This window comes from Canis lupus, chromosome 29 (assembly GCF_011100685.1).
Source record: "Canis lupus familiaris isolate Mischka breed German Shepherd chromosome 29, alternate assembly UU_Cfam_GSD_1.0, whole genome shotgun sequence".
In the NCBI taxonomy this organism is placed as follows: domain Eukaryota; kingdom Metazoa; phylum Chordata; class Mammalia; order Carnivora; family Canidae; genus Canis; species Canis lupus.
Window position 1 is genome coordinate 2,107,974 of NC_049250.1, and position 17,197 is coordinate 2,125,170.

General features: G+C 37.9%; 1 long non-coding RNA gene across 1 annotated transcript in view; it reads left to right on the top strand.

Annotated features, from left to right (window-relative positions):
- LOC119877710 overlaps window positions 1-14,625 on the top strand; it is a 71,606-nt gene extending 56,981 nt beyond the window's left edge. The window contains exon 3 of the long non-coding RNA XR_005380838.1: window positions 14,245-14,625. This is a non-coding gene — a long non-coding RNA (uncharacterized LOC119877710). The remainder of the gene's footprint in view (window positions 1-14,244) is intronic.
- The last annotated feature ends 2,572 nt before the right edge of the window (window positions 14,626-17,197 follow it).

A 17,197-nucleotide genomic window follows, 5' to 3' on the forward strand; every position in this document is an offset into this window, starting at 1 on the left:
AAGTGAAGAAATACTTAGAAAATAATACACTTATACTGGATGACTTCAACACAGTGCCTTCTGCAATTAATAGATCTTCTAAGCACAACATCTCCAAAGAAACAAGAGCTTTAAATTATACACTGGACCAGATGGATTTCACAAATATTTACAGAACTTTACATCCAAATGCAACTGAATACACATTCTTCACAAGTCACATGGAACTTTCTCCAGAATAGACCACATACTGGGTCACAAATCAGCTCTTAACTGATACCAAAATATTGGGATTGTTCCCTGCATATTTTCAGACCATAATGCTTTGAAACTTGAACTAAGCCACAAGAAAAGTTTGGAAGGAATTCAAATGCGTGGAGGTTAAAGACCATCCTGCTGAAAGATGAAAGGGTCAACCAGGAAATTAGAGAAGAATTAAAAAGATTCATGGAAACTAATGAGAATGAATATACAACCGTTCAAAATCTCTGGGATACAGCAAAAGCAGTGCTGAGGGGGAAATACATTGCACTACAAGCATTCGTCAAAAAATTGGAAAAAACTCAAATAGAAAAGCTAACCTTGCATGTAAAGGAGCTGGAGAAAGAACAGCAAATAAAACCTGCACCCAGTAGAAGAAGACAGTTCATAAAGATTCGAGCAGAACTCAATGAAATAGAGACCAGAAGAACTGTAGAACAGATCAACAAAACCAGGAGTTGGTTCTTTGAAAGAATTAATAAGATAGATACACCATTAGCCAACCTGATTAAAAACAAAAGAGAATGTACTCAAATTAATAAAATCACAAATGAAAAATGAGGGATCACCACCAATACCAAGGAAATACAAACGATTTTAAAAACATATTATGAGCAGTTATACACCAATAAATTAGGCAATCTGGAAGAAATGGACAGATTTCTGGAAAACCACAAACTACCAAAACCGGAACAGCAAGAAATAGAGAAACTGAGAAGTCTGATAACAAGGGAGGAAATTGAAGCAGTCATCAAAAACCTCCCAAGACACAAAAGTCCAGGGCAAGATGGCTTCCCTGGGGAATTCTATCAAAAGTTTAAAGAAGAAACCATACCTATTCTATTAAAGCTGTTCTAAAAGTCAGAAAGAAATGGAGTACTTCCAAACTCGTTCTATCAGGCCAGCATCACCCTAATTCCAAAACCGCACAAAGACCCCACCCAAAATGAGAATTATAGACCAATATCCCTGATGAACATGGATGCAAACATTCTCAACAAGATACTAGCCAGTAGGATCCAAGGGTACATTAAGAAGATTATTCACCATGACCAACTGGGATTTATCCTCAGGATGCAAAGCTGGTTCAAAACTTAAAAAGCAATCAACGTGATAGATCATATCAACAAGAGAAAAACCAAGAACCATATGATCCTCTCAATAGATGCAGAGAAAGCATTTGACAAAATACAGCATCCATTCCTGATCAAAACCCTTCAGAGTGTAGGAATAGAGGGAACATTCCTCAGCATCTTAAAAGCCATCTACAAAAAGCCCGCAGAAAATATCATTCTCAATGGGGAAACATTGGGAGCCTTTCCCTAAGAACAAGAACAAGACAGGGATGTCCACTCTCACCACTGCTATTCAACATAGTACTGGAAGTCCTAGCCTCAGCAATCAGACATCAAAAAGACATTAAAGGCATTCAAACTGGCAAAGAAGAATTCAAACTCTCCCTCTTCCCAGATGACATGATCCTGTGCATAGAAAACCCAAAAGACTCCACCCCAAGATCGCTAGAACTCATACAGCAATTTGGCAGTGTGGCAGGATAGAAAATCAATGCCCAGAAATCAATGGCATTTCTATACACTAACAATGAGACTGAAGAAAGAGAAATTAAGGAGTCAATCCCATTTACAATTGCACCCAAAAGCATAAGATACCTAGGAATAAACCTCACCAAAGCGGTAAAGGATCTATACCCTAAAAACTATAGAACGCTTCTGAAAGAAATTGAGGAAGACACAAAGAGATGGAAAAATATTCCATGCTCATGGATTGCAAGAATTAATATTGTGAAAATGTCAATGTTACCCCGGGCAATTTATGCATTTAATGCAATCCCTATCAAAATACCATGGACTTTCTTCAGAGACTTGGAACAAATCATCTTAAAATTTGTGTGGAATCAGAAAAGACCCCGAATACCCAGGGGAATATTAAAAAAGAAAACCAGAGCCGGGGGCATCATAATGCCAGATTTCAGGTTGTACTACAAAGCTGTGGTCATCAAGACAGTGTGGTACTGGCACAAAAACAGACACATAGATCAATGGAACAGAATAGAGAATCCATAAATGGGCCCTCAACTCTATGGTCAACCTCTATTTGATAAAGCAGGAAAGACTATCCCTGGAAAAATGGTGCTGGGGAAATTGGACAGCCATGTGCAGAAAAATGAAACTAGACCATTCTTTTACATCATACACAAAGATAAACTCAAAATGGATGAAAGATCTAACTCTGAAACAAGAATCCATCAAAATCCTACAGGAGAACACAGGCAACACCTTTTTTGAACTTGGCCACAGCAACTTCTTGCAAGATACATCTATGAAGGCAAGGGAAATAAAAGCAAAAATAAACTATTGGGACTTCATCAAGATAAAAAGCTTCTGCACAGCAAAAGAAACAGTCAACAAAACTAAAAGACAACCTACTGAATGGGAGAAGACATTTGGAAATGACATATCAGATAAAGGGCTAGTATCCAAGATCTATAAAGAACTAAACTCAACAGCAAAGAAACAAACAATCCAATCATGAAATGGGCAAAAGACATGAAGAGAAATCTCACAGAGGAAGACACAGACATGGCCAACATGCACATGAGAAAATGCTCTGCATCACTTGCCATCAGGGAAATACAAATCAAAACCACAATGAGATCCCACCTCACACCAGTGAGAATGGGGAAAATTAACAAGACAGGAAACAACAAATGTTGGAGAGGATGTGGAGAAAGGGGAACCCTCTTGCACTGTTGTTGGGAATGTGAACTGGTGCAGCCACTTTGGAAAACTGTGTGGAGGTTCCTCAAAGAGTTAAAAATAGAGCTACCCTACGACCCAGCAATTGCACTACTCGGGATTTACCCCAAAGATACAGATGCAGTGTAATGCTGGGACACCTGCACCCCGATGTTTCTAGCAGCAATGTCCACAGTAGCCAAACTGTGGAAGGAGCCTCGGTGTCCATCGAAAGATGAATGGATAAAGAAGATGTGGTCTATGTATACAATGGAATATTCCTCAGCCATTAGAAACGACAAATACCCACCATTTGCTTCAACGTGGATGGAACTGGAGAGTATTATGCTGAGTGAAATAAGTCAATAGGAGAAGGACAAACATTATATGGTCTCATTCATTTGGGGAATATAAAAAATAGTGAAAGGGAATAAAGGGAAAGGAGAGAAAATGAGTGGGAAATATAAGTGACAGTGACAGAACATGAGAGACCCCTAACTCTGGGAAATGAACAAGGGGTGATGGAAGGGTGGAGGGCGGGGGGTTGGAGTGAGTGGGTTATGGGCACTGAGGGGGGCACTTGACGGGATGAGCACTGGGTGATATACTATATGTTGAAAATTGAACTCCAATAAAAATAATAATAAATTTAAAAAATAAAGGGATTTTCTAAAAAGTTAAAGAAAAAAAAACCTATAAATGAACTCTGAAACTGAGTGTTATGTGGTAAAGTAGAATTTCTTGAAGTCTCTTATCTAAGAACATCAGCATCACCCAGGACTCAGGCAAGGCACATCCTCACATTCCACTATGGACCTACTGCATCAAAACTTGGTTGGTACAGGTCTACCAAGAGTGTAGGTGATTCTGATACACACTCAAGTTTGAGAATCACTGGACATCATAAGTGTCTCAAATTTTGACACCCATCCAATGCTGGAGTATGTTCAGGACAATTCCTCTTTCTTTGCTATTGCTAGACATCTCCAGGGATGTGGAAGTCACTGTGTCCAAAATAACTCATTGAATCATGCGAGTACTATTAAAAACATAGAAAAGCTTATTCCCATGAGCCCAAAATCTTTATAACCCAAGTGAGGATCTAGTCATTACAGTTCCATTCTTAGGTGCTTAATTTTAAACATTGTATTCTTAATTCTAGTTGAAAATGATTGCCAAACCCACCATTTTATTTTAATTACCTCTCTCGGGCAGTCCCGGTGGCTCAGCGGTTTAGCGCCGCCTGCAGCCCAGGGCCTGATCCTGGAGACCCTGGATGGAGTCCCACGTCGGGCTCCCGGTGCATGGAGCCTGCTTCTCCCTCTGCCTGTGTCTCTGCCTCTCACTCTCTCTTTCTCTCTGTGTGTGTTTCTATGAATAAATAAATAAATAATATTTTTAAAAAATTAATTACCTCTCTCCTTTTAGAAAATATTTCTCACTTTACCTTTTTAGAAATATGTCAGAAATTCACTCCATTTGCAAATAATTCTTGGTCCTCACTTGACCCGTGGGTGGCCTTAGGTAATAACAACTTTAGCGCTACCTGGGACAAGACTGAAGAAGCACAACTTTCAAGGTCATTGGGAGGACTAAATGAGGTGCCGCAACAGGGAAGTTGTTTAGTTCTTGACAATAACAGGGTGCTATTTCCCAGTGTGTTTACCTTCCCTGGCTTCCCTCAATTACTTTTCTTTTTAATATTCCCACCAACATCAAGAAAAGAAAAAAAAAAAAAAAACTTCTATTGTTTTCACCTTCTTGATACTAATCTAAGTTTCAAAATCTCTCTGGCATTTTTGGGAAGTATAAATTCATTTTTTTAGATTTCATTATCTGATAAACACTACAATGTAGATGAAACTTGAAGACATTATGCTAAGTGAAAAAAGGCAGTCACAAAAAGACAAATGTATGACTTCACATATATGAGGTACCTACAGTATCAAATTTATAGAGACAGAAAGTAGAATGGTAGTTACTAGAGGCTGAGGGAAATGGGGAATTACTGTTTAATGGGCACAGAGCTTCAGTGTGCAAAGATAGAAAAAATTCTGAAGGTGGTGATAGTTACTCAAAAATGTGAATATACTTAACACCAAAAGCTGAGCACTTAAAAATGGTGGAGTTTTTGTTATGCATATTTTACCACAATAAAAAATTTAAAAATTAAATAAAATATAATTCATGTATTTCATATAAATATCTGTGAATTATGTTCCCCTGAAGCAAATACCACTTAAAGGAAAATCTTATTTTTAAGGAGAAAATAGTATTGAATATTTTATAAATCACTCAAAGGCAACTGAGGTGAATAAAAAACAGATAATCATAGCTTTTTCCAACTGTTTGTTCATAAGGATTTTTAATATGCCTGTACATCACACAATTTAACTTTGAAAGGATACAATATTTGCAAATATTTATTCTAGTTCATACTTTCCTTTACAGGTTTAAATATGGGCTTAAAAGAAATATTAAATTTATACCAAAGGGACCTACATGCTCAATTAATTGGCACACCTTTTGTCAGGGGGGGAGAAGCTGTCTCACAAACAAGCCAGCTCGAATTGGCTCTGCAAACTAACCAAACCAACCAAGCTCCTGCCAAATGCTCACCCTCTGTCACTAGCATTAGCCATTGTTTCGATGCATTTCAATCGGCTTTACTTTGCCATTATAAAAATATTTTTAAAGCGAAATAACAAATTTTAAAGCATTTACTTGGCAACTCTACTCAGAGACCCATACTTGGGCTATGGTCACTCCTGTATGGGTTTGCTTCCTTCACCAAGAATTTATTCTCCATTTTATTTAAATTTGATATACAAGCATAGAAAGGACTACAAATATAAATATATTTCTGTAAGCACAATACATAGAAGTAATTAAAATGTTTAACTTTCAGATAAAATATTACACTAGCATTAAAAGGAAACTAAGAATGCATTGTTGTATTTACATATATGTGTCACATTAGTATAACAATTCATTGAAAAAAAATAGAGCAATAGTCTACTTTTATAAATTAGCTCCGGTTACAACACTTTATGTAAGTGGAACTTTTGTATAAATAAAGATTTTAAAATATCAAGAATTAATTAAAAATTATTTATTAGGGTAACAAAACTGAAATTAAACTTTTTTTTGAAAACCAATGAGAAAGCACCCTCCCTGAATCAGTGCTATTTTCTTAGAACTGTAGATACCCATGCATTCAATTTTCCAGGACTCTGTGGGCTGTTTCACATCATTGGTAGGAGCTCTCATGTGGTCCTGGATCCCCTGTGCTCTGTGTTTCTATCACAGTTCCACAGCCAGAAACCTCCTAGTGGGGATGATGCTGCCTGCTCAGAAAAGATGTGAATGTCACCAGTGTGCAGAGGCTGATAGACTGCACTTGCTGTGCTGAGGATCATAAGATGGCCCGCCACAACCTCACAGAAGCCATGAGAGCAGTTGTGCTCTGTGGAAAGGAGATCCACTTTGCGGTATCACGTCACATTTTCCATTCACACTATAGGCTTCTGTCTATTTCTGTGTTACTAGACTTTACCCGTGTTCCAAATCTAATTAAATCTTGTTAAATGTCTCTGTTTTGAAAGCAATGTATATGAAGTAGGATTTGTGTGAGTGCAATATTGAATAACTTCATAAAGTTCTCTATTTACTATTACTAATTAGTACTATTTTATTCTGTTCCTCCTGTACTGGTCTTGAATAACTAAGTTATTGGTAAGTTTATTGGGTGTGATAGACATCTCTTCCTAGAACGATGCTCTCTTTCCAATTCTGTGACTTTAGTTTCTATTTTGGGTGACTCTCACCTGCACTGTGAAACTTGCCATCCAGACATGTGTTCACAGCCACAGCTTCAAATCTTCATGAGTGAGCCTTGATTCAGAGAAGTGATCTACATTGTCTATGGCTATTAGACCCTAGCACCTCCATCCCATAACTACTCAATGCACAAATTAGTTCATTTGAGGAGTGATAATGATGTGCATTACATCTAAGGCTCTTTTAAATCTTCAAAGCATTTCACAAGTACTAATTAATTTTCCTAGAATCCCTACCAGGTAGGTGTTAGCATTGAGTGTCACTTCATGGAGTGAACTATGATGAGTCCATAATTAACCTCAGTTTGCAAAGCAAACATACACGAAAATTGCAGTGGGTGACTTGCACTGAGGATACTGGTAGCAAATAGAGAAAGAATGACTTGTTTTTTAAAGATATTTTTAGCTAATGGTTCTGCAATTTTTATTATGAACTTAGAAATCACTTCAATAAGTGTCAGCAATAGCAATTATGGTAAGAGAAGGAGATTTTCTATTAAACTGAATTACTAATAAGGATGTTTTACACACTATTTATATTTCTTATTTTATCTTATCTTTTTCCTTTGGTCCTTTCCAATAATGTGAATTCAAACTGTTATTTACCATAAGAGTATAGAAGTTTAAATGAGACTAACTCAAATGTTGGTAGAATCTAGACAGTCTTTATGTAGATCAGACCCAATCATTTTCTGGGCACCTGGGTGTCTCGGTCAGTTGAGCATCCAACTCTTGATCTCAGCTCAGTCTTGATCTCAGGGTTGTGAGTTAAGGCCCCACATTAGGCTCCATGCTGGACATGGAGCCTACATTAAAAATACATACATACATACATACATAAACAAACTGACTATCATTTTCATTTTTCACCTAAAATATATTGCTACTAGTAGGATGCTTGATGGGCTTTTAAAAAATAGTTTTCCAGGGGAACTTCTGAAATTAGTATCATCTCATCTGTAGAACACAATTAAGTAACTATCAAGTAATTCTAAATACCCATAAAATCTATCTGAGGACTGACAGAACAAACTGCACACCTAGAGGGAGAGAAGGAGCCATATCAAGGAAGGTAGGAAGTGTGGAAGGTGGTTTAGAGGAGAAACAGATCACGGGTACTGTGAAGAGGAGAGAGCCCTGGTCAAGAAGAAAGCCGAGAGTAGAGCACACAGATATTATACACACAAGGACACACAAAGAGAACATTTCCCCAAAGTCATTGGAGAATTAGAAGGAAATTCTGGAAAATTAGAGGGGTTGATTTTTGTGAGTTTTTGCAACCAGTGGGTCTTGAAGACTGGAGTTTTAAAGGTCAGTGCCTTGGCTGGGATAGAGCCTTGAGGGTGTTGCCCTACTCCTGCAGAGAAGGCAGGCAGGTAACCTGAGGACAGATGGTGCCATCTCAGGAATACTTAAGGAGCATAGCCTGGAGACTGTTCGCTCTTCTTGGAGGGGGCATTCACAAAGGTGCATCTCAAGGGACAAAAGAGCCAGCAGGCACCATTTCCCTCCCCTCCCCCTCAGCATAGACTTGAAGACAGCATAGACTTGAAGCCACACCTTCTGAGGGTGGCTTTCCCTGACAATGCTTGCCTAGCCTGCTTGCTCCAAGTCCCACACCCTTGTGCTCTGGCCCAACTGCCCTTTTCAGTCAAACCTGACGCATCCGAGCACTGCTAGACCCTCCCCCAGAAGACCAGTAAAGGCCCCACTGCGGCACATCCCTAAAGTTTGGAGTTTTAAAAGTCAACAGGCTTGACTATGATAGAGCCCAAAGTGCATTGCACTGCTTCAGGCAAGCAAAGCAACCCCGAGATTGACAGCATGAAAACGGTGATCTAAGAAATGCCTGGGATGCAAAAGAGGTAATTATTTGCTCCTCTGGGTGTGCTTCCCTGAGAGCAACAAGCATGGAAACGCCTCTCTGGGGACAAAGGAACTTGTTAGTGCCATTTCCCTCCCCTCTGCCCCTCAGCATAAACACAGAGCCACCTGTGGAGTGCAGCTGAGCCCTGCCTAACCTGCTTACACAAAGTACTACCCTCTCACACTCTGCTGGTACTGTCCTTCTTGGTCAAATAAGCCTAAATCCCAGTGGAACAGTCTCCTTCCCCAGGAGACAGGCAGAAACCCCTGCATGCACCACATCTCCTGAAGAGAGTTCTTCAGGGCCTCAGTTCTGGTAGAAGTAGCATCAGATCTCATTTAACAAGCCCACCAGAGCATACTTAGATAAAACTCACCATAAACTGACCAAGGTCTAAACACTGATGAGACAAGGAGGGCCTGATGACTGGTCCAAAGGATAGAGCAGCCAAAACACAGTGGCAGAGTGCACAGGCATATACCAGAAACACTCCCTGAAGTGCCATTTCCTGGAAATGACACGACCCCTTCATATAGCCATTACTCTCAGGAGCAGGAAACATAATAGGCTTTTCTAACACAGAGAAGAAGAGAAAGACAAAATGCAAAGATGAAGGAATGAATTCCCCCCCAAAAAGAACAAGATAAGGTTTGGGCCAGCAAACTAAATAAAACAAAAGTAAGTAATATGCGTGATGGAGAATTTAAAGCAACAATCACAAGGATACTCACTGGGTTTGAGAAAAGAATGGAAAATTTCAGAAGATCCTTACAACAGAGATAAAAGAGGTAAAAAAAAATCATTCAGAAATAAAATCAGTCACAGCATAAAACACTCAAATTTGTTTCTAACTGGAATAAAATAGTAAGGACTACATCACTTGCCTTCATTGGTATCACCTGTCCCTTGAGCTAAGGGTCACTGTGGCCTTTTGGCCTAGTAAGTGTCCTGTGCTCCACCTTGTTTAAGCAACAGGAAGGGCCTGCTCAAGGATGTCCTCATTCTCCCACCACCTATTTATTTGTACACCCACTCATGGCCCCTAGTCTTATATTGGACTCAGACACTGTCAGTTGGTAAATCAGGTCAAATTATTGATTTCATTCATCTTTTTTTGTTTAAAGCTACAGAAAGCACAGTTAAATAGTGTGCTGTGGCCAAGAGAGGTTTCTTATGGAACAATTGGCTCAAGTTCAAGCCTCAGTTCCAAAGAGCATTGATCAACTGACTAACACAATTTAGGAAGAATTCTCTAGATGTGAAGAATGTAGTGAGATTGCTTTATATTTTTGAAAAAGGGGTGTGATAACCAGGAACCACATCAGTCTATCAAATAAACTGTCATTGTAACGCAGGAAAAGTCATTATTTATTCTACGTGTGGCTTTATGTTTCTAACAGGAAACAGATTGTAAGATGAAACACTTTCAAATATAATTTTACACTGTCCCTGATTATTAAAGGCCCTGTAGGAGTGTGGCAAACTTCTCAAATTTAGTTTAATCCATCAAAACTAATGATTTAAGTAGGAAGCCTGTGACAGCTATTTACTCTCTAACACCATACCCACTTTTCTGAGGCTTTCTGCTTCTGATCTTATTTGTATCTAAATAGACTTTGTGAGTTGATTAAAGTTCTAGAGATCTGAAAATGTCAATTTGGAAATATTTCTTGGCACACAACTTTATGCTGACTCCTAAAATGAGCATACACATTTAAGAATCACACAAAGAGATGGCAGGTCGTGATGTAGAAGAAGAGAATAAAATTTATTAGTGAATAATTACAAACAGATTTACATATAAGGTAGAAAGAAAGTGCAAATTTAGAACAAAACCTCATATGTTTGTTTTTTTAAAGATTTTTTTTATTTATTCATGAGAGATACAGAAAGAGAGGCAGAGACACAGGCAAAGGGAGAAGCAGGCTCCATGCAGGGAGCCTGACGTGGGACTTAATCCTGGGTCTCCAGGATCAGGCCCTGGGCTAAAGGCGGTGCTAAACCGCTGAGCCACCCGGGCTGCCCAAACCTCACATGTTTGATACAGGAAAGCAAAACAAAGAATGACTTTGTTGTCTCCTCTGTTATGTCTCTTGTACATCTCCTGAGACACCCTAGGCTAATTCCTGAATTGCATTTTTTACTTATTTGGTCTGTGTCCTTGGAGATAACTCTAAATTATAAAAACTGGAGACTAGGCTTAATCCGGAAGATTTATCTCTATTCCAAAGGTAAGTGTAAGGACTCCAATTCACTGTTTCTCTAAGGAATCATTTGAATAAAGAGGAGAAGAAATCATTTCTTTGCCCTCTGAAAGGGGAAAAATAATTTTCATTTATCATTAATCTTCCTTGTAGTTCATTTTCTCTAAAATGTTGCAGTATTACTGTCCTATTATATACCAATATTCTACTTCTATAATTTATTTTGCAAATAGAACTTAAGTTATATACAACTCAGCCCAGTTGTATTTGGAAGATAACTAATATGAAGAGCTTTGTTTTCAAACATATAAAAGAGAGTTTATTTCTCAATTAAGAAAAAGTCAATATTCTATTGTAACTGATGATTAGCTCAGAAAAGAGTATAGATTTTTTTCCACATTATTTTTCTGCAAATGGATATTCAGTTTCAAGGAAATCACAATATTGAGTCCCTCATTTGCTCTCAGTCACAGTGCTTTAGATTTGGGGACAAATTCTGGTGATCAGCAAAAATGGTTCAATTCTAGGCCAAAATTAATCTTATAAACCTTAGAGAAAAGATTTATTTCTAAGTTAGCTGAAAAAAATAATTTACTCTTTTAATCAAGCCTCTAGTTTGAAGCGTATTTTAGAACCAGTCTTATTTCTCTTGTCCTTTAATACTGAAAGACAGAACAGTGAAACCAAGAGATGAAATTTTCTCCCATTTCTTTTACTCTCTCATACAACTCACAAACATCAAGGTAATAATTTAATAAATTATTGATCTTGAGGTAGAAGTATGAGATATATAACCTAACTTCTTCCTGCTATCTTCCTCTTTATTCATATATTCATCACAATGCAGTTTTAAGAAGAAAAAATAGTCTCTCTCTCATTCTCTGTCTCTTGGTCTCTGTCTCTGTCTCTCTGTCTCTCTGTCTCTGTCTCTCTCTCTCACACACACACACACACAACCTTAATTCTATCTGCAACAATAACCAGGATGCATCTGTTATCAGAATATTCTTATTAAGCTGATGTCAGGGAGATCTCAAGAACTAGAAAGTAAGGTAATTTCTAGAATCTGCCTGGCTGGGTAAATTTCGATGGAAAAGTATTAAATGTGAACAAATATTAAAATATTGTATGTGGACTACATGCTCCCAGTGGAAAGTTTTATCCAATTGTAGGACTGAAGTACTGGGTTTGTGTGTGTATATAGTTGGTTTATGCGGATGTTTTAAAGCAGTGCTTTTATGTGCGGATATTCATCTGTGTTTTAATTAAGAACATCACATGAATCTTTAAAATAATTGTCAGAGAGGAAGTCTTACTTATGTCAATTCTATCTAGATTTCAAATTAAATTCCTTTACTTTAACTAATGATCATTATTTAATGTAATCTACCTGATAAGTTATTAGCTATGGTGACTATATTACCTTCTTTATTTTTTATTATGTACATAATATTCTCAAACTTAATCTGCAAAACAATTTCCGTTGGTTGATTATAAAATTTTATCTGCATTAAAAATGAAAGCCAAAGAGATTTCCAATTTTCCTCTACTAGGTAGAAAAATTAATAACTTTTATTTCCTAACTGAAATATCAGACATTCATAATTAACCAAATTAAGTTTGATTCATATCATATTTTATACAGCAAAATAACCATAGCTATTTTATAGCCACAATACAAAAGAGTTAAAAAGAAAAGGACACTGTCAAAGAGTAAAGAAAGATGACTAGTATTTTATTGTTTTTAACTCATGCAAAAAATATAGGCTGGATTCAAAACAGAGACAACCATATAGAAGAAATAAAAAAGACTATCTAGCAATGTCTAATAATACCCTATGAAATACAATGGTGGAATCAGCTGTTAAGTGCAAGGATCCGTTTTTTTTTTTTTTCAGGAAAATGTTCATAAACATAAAGATTAGATATATAGATATAGGTAGATGATAGATGGTATAGATATAGATGTAGATGCCTACACTCTAGAAAAGACAGACTTTATTTAATTGCTATAGCTCTAAGGAGAAACCTTAGGTCTATATGAATTCTAAAAGGAGGAGATGGGCAATTCTGTAAAGCATTGTAAAGCATTTACCATGAGCTTATCATTTACTCTGGTTACATTTCTAAGGTAATTGATCTGTGCAATATGAATGTGGCAAATTGAAATCACTTGACTCAGCATTGTTTCACTAAAAGTATGTTAATAATTTTCTCAACAGGAAGAATTTTGATGACCTGAATATCAAAATGATTGGATTGGCTCATAGTTAAAGTAGGCTTGCTGACCATAGTTCTACAGCAATGAGAGGTTTCTTTCTAGTAATGGAACATGAGTGCCATTCCTGGCCATATCCCAGTCAATATTTCTATAAGTGAACTAAATGAAGATATTCATCAAATTTATGGAAATAAAATAATAAATTGTATAGCAATATCAGAATTCAGACATTTTAAGCCTAGAAATATAGACAGAAAGATAGTATTTAATCAATATTCTATATTTACTAAGCCTCAAAAACTTTGTAAATCTAAATCTAAGTGGTAGGGGCATATCATTGGTGAAAACACTTTAAGAGTTTAGTATAAGCAAGCTCAAGATAAAATAGCAATGGATTTTAGCTGCCAAAAACTAACATGACTATAAGTTACATTAGTAGATGTATAGTCAGTTCCTATTATTCACAGTAGTTAAATCCTATAAAGTCACCACGAACACTGAAATAGTGAACCCTGAGCACTGTTCTCAGGAGAAATACGGGATTAAATTCCTGTGAGTAGAATCTAGTCACAATATTTTCATCAACCAATAAATATATAACTTTGCTTTATGCGTTTGTTTCTTTAAAGACAGCTTATTTAATTTTCATTGTTGAATCATTAACATTGAACGCAGGGACAACAGGACTGTAACTCATTCCTGAACAAAGCTTATTTAATCCATGTTTTTTCTCTGTAAACTACATCAAAGCCTTCTTGTGCTTACAAACACTAGACAGTACTTCAGCACTGTGCTTCCAGGCCATTTTAAATGAGAAATTGACAACAAAAAGTACAGAATCATGGCATTAAAAAGGATACTTATTTTAGATAGGATAAGAAGGCAGAGCATTGCCTTGTTCTCTACCAGAAGAGGGAACATGCATACCAGGTAACTCAACTTTTTTTTTTTTTTCCACTCTACACACTTCCCCAAAAAGCATGAAAGTGCTATGAGTATAGATTTGAGGATTACAATAAATTTTGGCTACAGGAGAATTCATAAATACAGAATCTGTGAATAATGAATGACTATATGCAAACACACCTACTTTTACTTTCTCTTTGTTTCACCTTAGAAAAGATGTAAAGTGCAATCAGAAGAAAATGGTGAAGATGATAAAGTTCTGCAAAACATGCTTAATGTACAACACCTAAAGGAAATAAGAATGTTTAATCTAGAGAAAAGATCTGATAGGAGAGAAAAAGGAAGGAAAAATAGATCTGTTTCCACATGTTAAAATTGTGCTGAATGCTTTCTTACTGTTCTCTGTACCTGAACTCAGGCATGGTCTCCTGCCAACTGTTCCACCCCACCTTCATCTACTAAAAAGGATCTTCACATCAGGCTGACAATCTTTCCAGCTGGCCTTTCCACTGTGTCCCCAGGGATGAGCAGGACCTATGACCCAGCAGGTGGCTAGGACACATCCCTTCCTCTCTAACAATTCATTACAAAGTTTATGGGGCTAAATCCTAAATGAAAATCTGCTTCTTGATATTTTATTGCAGTAATCACTTACATTCCATTGAATAAATTCATTCTGAATATATTAAAAAGCATATATTACAAATTATAGTAATAGAATTATCTAATTTTTATTTTTTATTTTTCTAATCATAAAAACAAATATATTCATTATACAAAAGCTGGGAAAGAGGGGACGTGGGGCAAGATGGTGGAAGAGTAGGATCCCCAAGTCATCTGCCCCCACCAACTTACCTAGATAACTTTCAAATCATCCTGAAAACCTATGAATTCAGCCTGAGATTTAAGGAGAGAACAGCTGGAATGCTACAGTGAGAAGAGTTTGCACTTCTATCAAGGTAGGAAGATGGAAATAAATAAATAAATAAATAAATAAATAAATAAATAAATAAGCATCCAAGGGGGAGGGAACCCTCCAGGAGCCCAGCTAAAGCCAGGCAGTGAGTGCCTCCAGGGGTTCCTGGGGTCACTAACAGAGGAGGTGAGTCTGGGGGAGAGCTCGCCACACACCACGGGCGGAGCTCTCTAAAGCGCTGGAGCGCACCTGGCGGGGCCTCGGGAGCAGCTCAGGCTGCGGCTCCACATGGAGGGGACTCCCCGGCCTGGGAGCACAATTCCAGCAGCGAGGACGTCAGAGCCCAAGGAACCAGGGGACACAGTGCAGGATCCGGCGTTCCCCTAGGGACAGGCAGAGGCTGGGAGGACACAGGCAGCGAGGACGCTCCTGCAGCTGAGCGGCCCCAAGCTGTGCAAATCAAACCCCCCGCCCCCGGAGCATCAGGCCCCTGTGGACTGGGAGCTGACTCCAGAGCTGGAGAGAGCTGGTTGTCACCACTTTTGTTGTTCCAATTGGTGTCACCTTGTACCTGGGACTGAGCAGGGGCCTCACAGGATAAACAGCTCCCAGTGAGTCAGTGCACCTGGCAGGGGGAGGGGCAGCTCCTCTAGGTGCACACTCCTGAGAATCAGTACACCAGGCCCCTCCCCCAGAAGACCAGCTGGAAGGACAGGGGAAGAGCAAGTTCTTGAGCAAGCAGCGCTGGAAAGTTCCAAGGGAAATCGAGGGATATACGTATACAGAATCAGAGGATACCTCTACTTGTCTTTTTGTTTTTTGTTTGTTTTTCCTTTTTTTTTTTTCTCTTTTTCCTTCCTTTTTCCAATACAACTTGTTTTTAGCCACTCTGCACTGTGCAAAATGACTAGAAGGAAGAACTCACCACAAACGAAAGAATCAGAAACAGTCCTCTCTCCCACAGAGTTACAGAATTTGGATTACAATTCAATGTCAGAAAGCCAATTCAGAAGCACAATTATAAAGCTAGTGGTGGCTCTGGATAAAAAGCATAAAGGATTCAAGAGACTTCATGACTGCAGAATTTAGATCTAATTAGGCTGAAATTAAAAATCAATTAAATGAGATGCAATCCAAACTGGAGGTCCTAACGATGAGGGTTATTGAGGTAGAAGGAAGAGTGAGTGACATAGAAGACAAATAGATGGCAAGGAAGGAAGCAGAGAAAAAAGAGAGAAACAATTAAAAGATCATGAGGAAAGTTAAGGGAAATAAATGACAGCCTCAGAAAGAAAAAATCTGCATTTAATTGGGGTTCCAGAGGGCACCGAAAGGGAATTCCATAACATGGGAAGGAAAACAGGAATCCAGATCCAGGAAATAGAGAGATTCCCTCTAAAATCAATAAAAACTGTTCAACACCCCAACATTTAATAGTGAAACTTGCAAATTGCAGAGATAAAGAGAAGATCCTTAAAGCACCAAGAGACAAGAGATCAATAAAATTTATGGAGAGAAATGTTAGGTTAACAGCAGACCTCTCCACAGAGACCTGGCAGGCCAGAAAGGGCTGGCAGGATATATTCAGGGTCCTAAATGAGAAGAAGATGCAGCCAAGAATACTTTATCCAGCAAGGCTCTCATTCAGAATAGAAGGAGAGATAAAGAGCTTCCAAGATAGGCAGAAACTGAAAGAATATGTGACCACCAAACCAGCTTTGCAAGAAATATGAAGGGTGACTCTGTATAAGAAGGAGTAAGTCCAAGGAAACAATCCACAAAAACAGGGACTGAATACGTATTATAATGACACTAAATTCATATCTTTAATAGTAACTCTGAATGTGAATGGGCTTACAGATCCCATCAAAAGGCACAGGGATTCAGACTGGATAAAAAAGCAAGACCCATCTATTTGCTGTCTACAAGAGACTCATTTTAGACCTAAGGACACCTACAGCATGAAAAAAGAAGGTTGGAAAAACATTTACCATTCAAATAATCCTCAAAAGAAAGCAGGGATAGCCACCCTCATATTAGATAAATTAAAGTTTATCCCAAAGACTGTAGTAAGAGATGAAGAGGGACACTACATCATACTTAAAGGGTCTATCCAACAAAAGGACCTAACAATCATGAATATTTAAGCCCCGAATGTGGGAACTGCCAAGTATGTCAATCAATTAATAACCAAAGTGAAGAAATACTTAGAAAATAATACACTTATACTGGATGACTTCAACACAGT